General features: G+C 38.4%; 1 non-coding gene across 1 annotated transcript; it reads right to left on the bottom strand.

Annotated features, from left to right (window-relative positions):
* Positions 1-4,614: 4,614 nt before the first annotated feature.
* LOC114420809 lies at positions 4,615-4,721 on the bottom strand. The gene has a single exon (XR_003668442.1). It is a non-coding gene; the product is annotated as a small nucleolar RNA R71 (small nucleolar RNA).
* Positions 4,722-7,920: the final 3,199 nt, after the last annotated feature.

A 7,920-nucleotide genomic window follows, 5' to 3' on the forward strand; every position in this document is an offset into this window, starting at 1 on the left:
TACATCCAGTTCCCAAGCAACCACTGGTTCTTAAGATTTCCTTTAACCTTGTAAAATCCTTTACAAGCAAAGATCCACAAAGGATGTACCCTCCTTTGTTCTCTTTGAACAGCCAAGTGGATGTACGCTCCACTTGAACTGATCCACAAGAGATGTATCCTATCTTGTTCTCAATATTACAACCAAAGTTGATGTACACTCTACTTGTATCATAGAGGATGTACACTCCAATGTGTTAAGACAAAGAATTCTTAGGCGGTTAGTCCCTTGAATTCTCTGTAGGGGGATACAAAAGATATCTCAGGTGGTTAGTCCTTTGAAATCTTTTGTGTAAAGGGAGGAGGAAAAAGATATCTCAGGCGGTTAGTCCTTTGAAATCTTTTCTACAGAGGGAGAAGGAAAGAATCAAAAGAATTCTCAGACGGTTAGTTCTTTGAATTCTTTTGGCAAGAGGGAGAAGGAAAGAATAAGAAGAATAGCACAAGTTTTTGGCCAATGAACTTTTCTTGAGAGTGAATAGGCAATTTAGTCCCTGAGATTGTACCCATTTTGCATATTAGTCCCTAACTTAATATTAAATTCAAAATAGTCCCTATCTTTGCAAAAGTGTTGTAAAATAGTCTTTCCGTTAAATTTTAAAGTAACGCCGTTAGTGAGGTCAATTTTAGTGCCACGTGGACTATCCAATGTGGCACTAAAGGATGACATGGCATGACACGTGGACGTGCCTCCTAAAAGATGCCACGTCATTTGATGATAACAAAACGAGTAAATAGGCAATTTAGTCCCTGACTTTGTACCCTTGTTGCATATTAGTCCCTAACTTAATGAAAAATTCAAAATAGTCCCTATCTTTTGCATAAGTGTTGCAAAATAGTCCCTAACTTAAAAGATGTCAGAAATCGTGCTTAAAGTGTCCATGCATTGCAATGGTTGTGCCTAGCACGATTTCTGGCAGCGCAGATTCCTCCTTGGATTCCTTGTCATCTTTTGATTCCTCTGGTTTTTTCTCTTCTTCTTTCTTTTCTTCTTCATTTGCTTTTTTCTCCTTCACTTTGTTTTCCTCTGGTTTTTTCTCTTCCTATTCAAAACACACACACAAAAAACAGAACCCGGAATGATATATTGATGGTAATTGAAGAAAAAAAAGAGGAAAAGAGAATAGTTATGCAGACCTCGCCCATTGGTGTTGACGGCTACAGAGATAAGGTTGTTGCTGTGGATTTTTGGTTCTTTTTATTTGTGCACGTGTGTGTGAGTTCTTTTTCGTATATATGCCTCAATTGGTTCAGAACCATCAAATTTGAAGAAGCCACTCATTCTATCATCATCAAATGATGTGGCACTAAAATTGACCTCACTAACAACATTACTTTAAAATTTAACGAAAGGACTATTTTGCAATAGTTATGCAAAAGATAGGGACTATTTTGAATTTTTTATTAAGTTAGGGACTAATATGCAACAGGGGTACAAAGTCAGGGACTAAATTGTCTATTTACTTGTTTTGTTATCATCTAATGACGTGGCATCTTTTAAGAGGCACGTCCACGTGTCATGCCACGTCATCCTTTAGTGCCACGTTGGATAGTCCACGTGGCACTAAAATTGACGTCATTAACGGCGTTACTTTAAAATTTAACGGAAGGACTATTTTGCAACACTTTTGCAAAGATAGGGACTATTTTGAATTTAATATTAAGTTAGGGACTAATATGCAAAATGGGTACAATCTCAGGGACTAAATTGCCTATTCACTCCTTTTCTTGACAAAGAAAGTATTGAATAAAAAACTCTTAGAAAGATGAATGAATGAAAGAAATCTGTTATGCATCTTTTTAAAATTCGTGCCACGGTCACATATTTATAGTCATTTGATGACTCAAGTTAAAAGTTTATGACTCTTGGCAATTTCTTCAAAACTAGTCACTTTTAAAAGTTGTGACTCTATTGAAAACTAGTCACTTTAAAAGTAGTGACTCTTTTGAAAACTAGTCACTTAAAAAGTTGTGACTTTTGAAAAAATCTTCAGAAAAAAGTCACTTTAAGAATTGTGACTTTTGGTAATTTATTTTTCAAAGTAAGTCACTGGTAATCGATTACGATTATAGTGTAATCGATTACACATCAACAGATGTGACTCTTCATGTTTAAATTTGAAAATCAAAACGTTTAGAAACACTGGTAATGTCTCATTATTTTTCCTATTTCTAAACCCTTTTTGTCACCATTTTAATTACTGATTAGCCTTAATTGTCAAATTAATTATGCAGTTTTATCAATTGGGCCTACTTGACTAATTTTGTGTTTTTAATTTAATTTCAGGAGAATTATAAGCAATTGGGCTTGAATCCAGAATTGGGCTTGGACTTGAAGAGAGCAGACAATTTTAGTTTATCAAATCTTATCTTATCTAGATTTTATTTCATCCAATCTTATCTTATCTTATCTAAATTTTATTTCATCCAATCTTATCTTATCTTGTCCAGATTTTATTTTATTTATGGGCTTGGACTTAAAGCAGATTTGTAAGCTTTGGGGCTGAGAACCTATATAACAGCACCAAGGTTTTAGTTTTATGGAGTTTTTCGTTTGGAGAGGAGAATAATTTTAGGTTTTGCAATTCCAGTTTTTACTGTTCAAGTACACTATTCACGTAGCAATAAAATTCGTTTTATGCTTCAATCTGCAATTTCGTTTTCTGCTAATTAATGGAAGGCTAAGTCTCCAGTGTTGTTTTCTCTTGAGGATCAAGCACAACTCTCTTTGAGGTTTTGTTATTACTATTGAATTTTGATCAGTTTTTCCTCTTCACCAATTACTTTGTATTTGTTGCTATTAATCCATGCATGCTTAGTGCTTGATTAATTGTCTCTGCGCTTAATTTACGTTCATGCTTAATGATCAGTTTTGTTCATGATTAATTGGTGTATGTGTTGCTTAATCACATAACGATAGCCTTATGTTAATTTTCGCTTAGTAATTTAATTTAGGGTTGGATTAAGTGGTTGAACTGATTAAGGATAAATTCTCGTAACCTAGGATAAGAGACTTGCTTGTGAATCAAGGGGAAACAACATGTTTTAATTCTGTTATTTTCTAATTCAATTTTGCTTGTTGTTTAATTTACAAAAACATACAACCCCCCCCCCCAATTCGTTACTGTTTTATTACTATATGTTACGAGCGTTTGGTTGACCATTGCTCGTTGGGAGACGACCTAGGATCACTTCCTAGAAACTGCATTTTTAATGTGTATTTGATTCGGGTACGGCCTCAATCAAATTTGGCGTCGTTGTCGGGGAGCAGTGGGCCAAAGGTTCATAATAGTGTTTAGTTGTCTTGTTTTGTGTAGCATTTTGTTTTGCATTTCAGTTGCGTCCCCTGTTTAGCTACTGTTTTTAGCGACTGATTCAGCGACGGATTCAGCTTTGTGTTTTGCTGTGAAAAGTGATGAACAATGATTAGCGACTAGGATTTAGTGACTGATTTTGCAATTTAATTAGCAATTTTTGTTTTGATAGTTAGGGTTGTTATTTTTGGCTGATTTTTTGTGTGGTGGCTTCTTTTGATTCATATTTTGTGTGAAAAATACCAAGAGCACTTGGTGTGGCAGTATTTGAGAGAGACAAAAATTTTGGGAACTTGTTTTTAGCAAAACTTAAAACGGCCATAACTTTTACTCCGGGTATCAGAATGACTATTATTATGTATGCATTTGGGGTAGAAAAAAATTACCCATTTTATGACAACCTGCTTTAGCCGGTTGGGGTCTCCCAAACCCCAAAAATCATCCATTTACTAAGTTTTTTTTTGTTTTTTTTTTATTTTTCAAGTATTATTGTCCTATTTTTCTAAACTTTTCTTAGGTAGTTTTCATAGTTAGACTTTGAATTTTTGTTTGAAATTTTTTGTGCTATCTTTTCATGATTTTAGGGTGTTCCTCATAAAATTTCAGCTTATTTTGATATTTTTTGAGTATAGTTGTAGTTTTACCCCCTTGTTAGGTGCTTGTTTAAGAGATACGTGATTTGCTGCATATAGTGCATGACTTGGGGCAATCCAGGTGATTTACAACTCTTTGATCCTAAAATAGATAGAACCTTTCATAGATTAGTTAGGCATAGTGTGCATCCTGATCATTCTGTGCATTTCGAGCATTCTGAGTATTCTGTTGCTGGTGATTCTGAATATTCTGATTTTGAGCATTCAACTACTAATTTTCATACTGAGAACATTACTCAACCTCCACCTCGTGAGATGACTCTTAGGGAGATGGCTGCACCTGATTTCACTTATGAAAGCTTGTGCATTCAATATCCTGATGAGGGTGTGCCATATGTTCTCAAGACTGGACTAATACATTTGCTGCCCAAGTTTCATGGTCTTGCAGGTGAAGATCTTCATAAGCATCTTAAGGAGTTCCATATTGTTTGTTCCACCATGAAGCCCCCTGATGTCCAGGAAGATCATATCTTTCTAAAGGCTTTTCCTCATTCTCTGGAGGGAGTGGAAAAAGATTGGCTATACTACCTTGCTCCCAGAGCCATCTCCAGCTGGGATGACCTTAAGAAGGTGTTCTTGGAGAAATTCTTCCCTGCATCTAGGACCACTGCCATCAGAAAAGACATTTCAGGCATCAGGCAACTTAGTGGAGAGAGCTTGTATGAGTACTGGGAAAGATTCAAGAAATTGTGTGCAAGCTGTCCTCACCACCAGATTTTTGAGCAACTTCTTCTTCAATATTTCTATGAGGGACTTAGCCACATAGAGAGGAGTATGATTGATGCTGCCAGCGGTGGAGCCCTTGGTGATATGACTCCTACTGAGGCTAGGAATTTGATTGAGAAGATGGTTTCCAACTCCCAACAATTCAGTGCAAGAAATGATGCTATTGTCCTTAGAGGAGTCCATGAGGTGGCCACGAATTCATCTTCACCTGCTAAAAATAAAAAAATTGAAGGAAAACTTGATGCCTTGGTCAACCTAGTAACTCAGCTTGCCATGAATCAGAAATCTACACCTATTTTAAGAGTTTGTGGTCTATGTTCTTCTACAGATCACCATACAGATCTTTGTCCTTCTTTGCAGCAATCTAGAGTCAATAAGCAACCTGAAGCTTATGCTGCAAACATTTATAATAGACCCCCTCAGCAGCAAAACCAACAACAGCAGAGTAATTATGACCTTTCATGCAACAGATACAATCCAAGTTGGAGGAATCATCCAAATTTGAGATGGGCAAGTCCTCCACAATAACAACAGCCTGTCCCTACCTTCCAGAATGCTGCTGGTCCAAGCAAGCATATGTTCCTCCTCCAATGCAGCAACAACAACAGTAGTCACAACAAAGACAACAAGCAACTGAGGCTCCTCCTTAACCTTCCTTAGAAGAGTTAGTGAGGCAAATGACCATCCAGAATATGCAATTTCAGCAAGAGACAAGAGCCTTCATTCAGAGTCTGACAAATCAGATGGGGCAGATGGCTACTCAGTTGAACCAAGATCAATCCCAAAATTCTAACAAATTGCATTCACAGACTGTGCAGAATCCGAAAAATATGAGTGCCATCACCTTGAGGTCTGGCAAGCAAATTGAAGTGCCTCCACCAGTAGTAGCACCTGCACCTGAACCTGAACCTGTCAAGCCTCATTCTACACCTAAAAAATAAGATGAGATAGTTGCACAAAAGAGGAAGCTTCCTGATCAGGGAGCTAACAAAAATTTTCATGCAGGTGGACCTTCTTCTAGTAGCACCTGTATCTGATTTTTATGCTGAGAATGAATCTGAATTTGAGTCTGGTTCTCATTTTCTGGGTGTTGTACCTCTTGATGTTGATTTTTTAGAGTCAGAATGCACTAACCATGTTGCAGTAAATACATATACTTCTGACTTGCTTTATGAGGTACAGGCAGAGGAACCTTCCTTTTCTCCTACCCTGGTTCCTCCCACTGTTCAGCCTCCACCCACACCAGAGTTGAAGCCCTTACCAGCAACCCTCAAATATGCTTACTTGGAGGACATGGAAAAATTTCCAGTGATCATCTCTGCCTCCCTTGCTGCTAAGCAAGAGGAGAAGTTGTTGCTAGTTCTCAAGAAGCACAAGAAAGCCATTGGATAGACTTTAGCATACATTCTTGGTATTAGCCCATCTACCTGCATGCATAGGATACTTTTAGAGGATGGAGCTAAGCCAGTGAGGCAGCACAGCGGCGACTCAACCCCGTCATTCTAGATGTGGTGAAAAAGGAAGTGACCAAGCTCTTACAAGCTGGAATCATCTATCCCATTTCTGACAGTCAGTGGGTGAGTTCAGTCCAAGTAGTTCCTAAGAAGATAGGCCTCACAGTGATTAAGAATGAAAGGGATGAGCTCATCCCCACAAGAGTGCAGAACAGTTGGCGAGTCTGCATTGATTATAGGAGGCTGAACCAGGTAACCAGAAAAGATTATTTTCCCCTGCCTTTCATTGATCAAATGCTTGAGCACTTGGCAGGTAAGTCTCATTACTGTTTTCTTGATGGTTTTTCTGGTTATTTACAAATTCATATTGCTCCTGAGGATCAAGAAAAAACCACATTCACCTGTCCCTTTGGCACTTTTGCCTATAGGAGGATGCCCTTTGGCCTATGCAACGCTCCTGGTACCTTCCAGCGGTGTATGCTTAGCATTTTCAATGATTTTTTAGAGACTTGCATAGAGGTGTTTATGGATGATTTTACTATTTATGGATCCTCTTTTGATGCATGTTTGGATAGTCTGGATAGAGTTCTTAATAGATGTATTGAAACTAACCTTGTGCTAAATTTTGAAAAATGTCACTTCATGGTAGAACAAGGTATAGTCTTAGGGCATATCATTTCGAATAAGGGCATAGAGGTAGACCCTGCAAAAATAAATGTTATTTCACAACTACCTTACCCCTCTTGCGTGCGAGAGGTTCGTTCTTTTCTTGGTCATGCAGGGTTTTATAGGCGCTTTATCAAGGATTTTAGCAAAGTAGCCCTTCCACTATCCAATCTTCTGCAAAAGGAGGTGGAGTTTGATTTTGATGATCGGTGCAAAGAGGCTTTTGATTGCCTCAAGCGTGCAGTGACTACCACCCCTATCATTCAGGCACTTGATAGGACAGCCCCATTTAAGCTAATGTGTGATGCATCCAATTACGCATTGGGGGCTGTCCTTGCTCAAAAGATTGACAAGCTGCCTCGGGTAATCTACTACGCTTCCAGAACTTTGGATGCTACTTGAGCAAATTACACTACCACAGAGAAGGAGCTATTAGCGATAGTTTTTGCTCTTGAAAAATTTCGTTCATATTTGCTTGGTACTCGCGTTATTGTTTATAGTGACCATGTAGCTCTAAAGTACCTATTAAAGAAGGCTGAATCAAAGCCTAGATTGATCAGGTGGATGCTTTGGCTCCAAGAGTTTGATTTGGAGATCCGTGACCGGAGTGGTGCACAGAACCTCGTGGCTGACCATCTGAGTAGGATTGAGCGTGTGTCTGAGGACTCACCCATTTGGGATGATTTTCCAGATGACCATTTGTACATTCTGTATAGTATTTCTGATTCCTTCCCCACTCCTTGGTTTGCTAATATTGTGAATTATTTGGTTGCTTCTGTTTTTCCTTCCTTAGCATCTAAATCTCAAAATGATAAAATTAAGAGCGATGCTAAGCATTATATTTGGGATGACCCCTATTTGTGGAAGTTGTGCAGTGACCAGGTTATTAGGAGATGCATTCCAGACCATGAGATTGACCCAGTCCTGTAATTCTGTCATTCTTCCGCACCAGGTGGCCATCTTGGCATACAGAGGACAGCTCGCAAGGTGCTTGACTGCGGTTTCTATTGGCCCACCATCTTCAAGGATGCGTGGAGAATCTATAGCACTTGTGAGCCTTGTTAGAGAG

Source organism: Glycine soja, chromosome 7, assembly GCF_004193775.1.
Source record: "Glycine soja cultivar W05 chromosome 7, ASM419377v2, whole genome shotgun sequence".
Taxonomy (NCBI): domain Eukaryota; kingdom Viridiplantae; phylum Streptophyta; class Magnoliopsida; order Fabales; family Fabaceae; genus Glycine; species Glycine soja.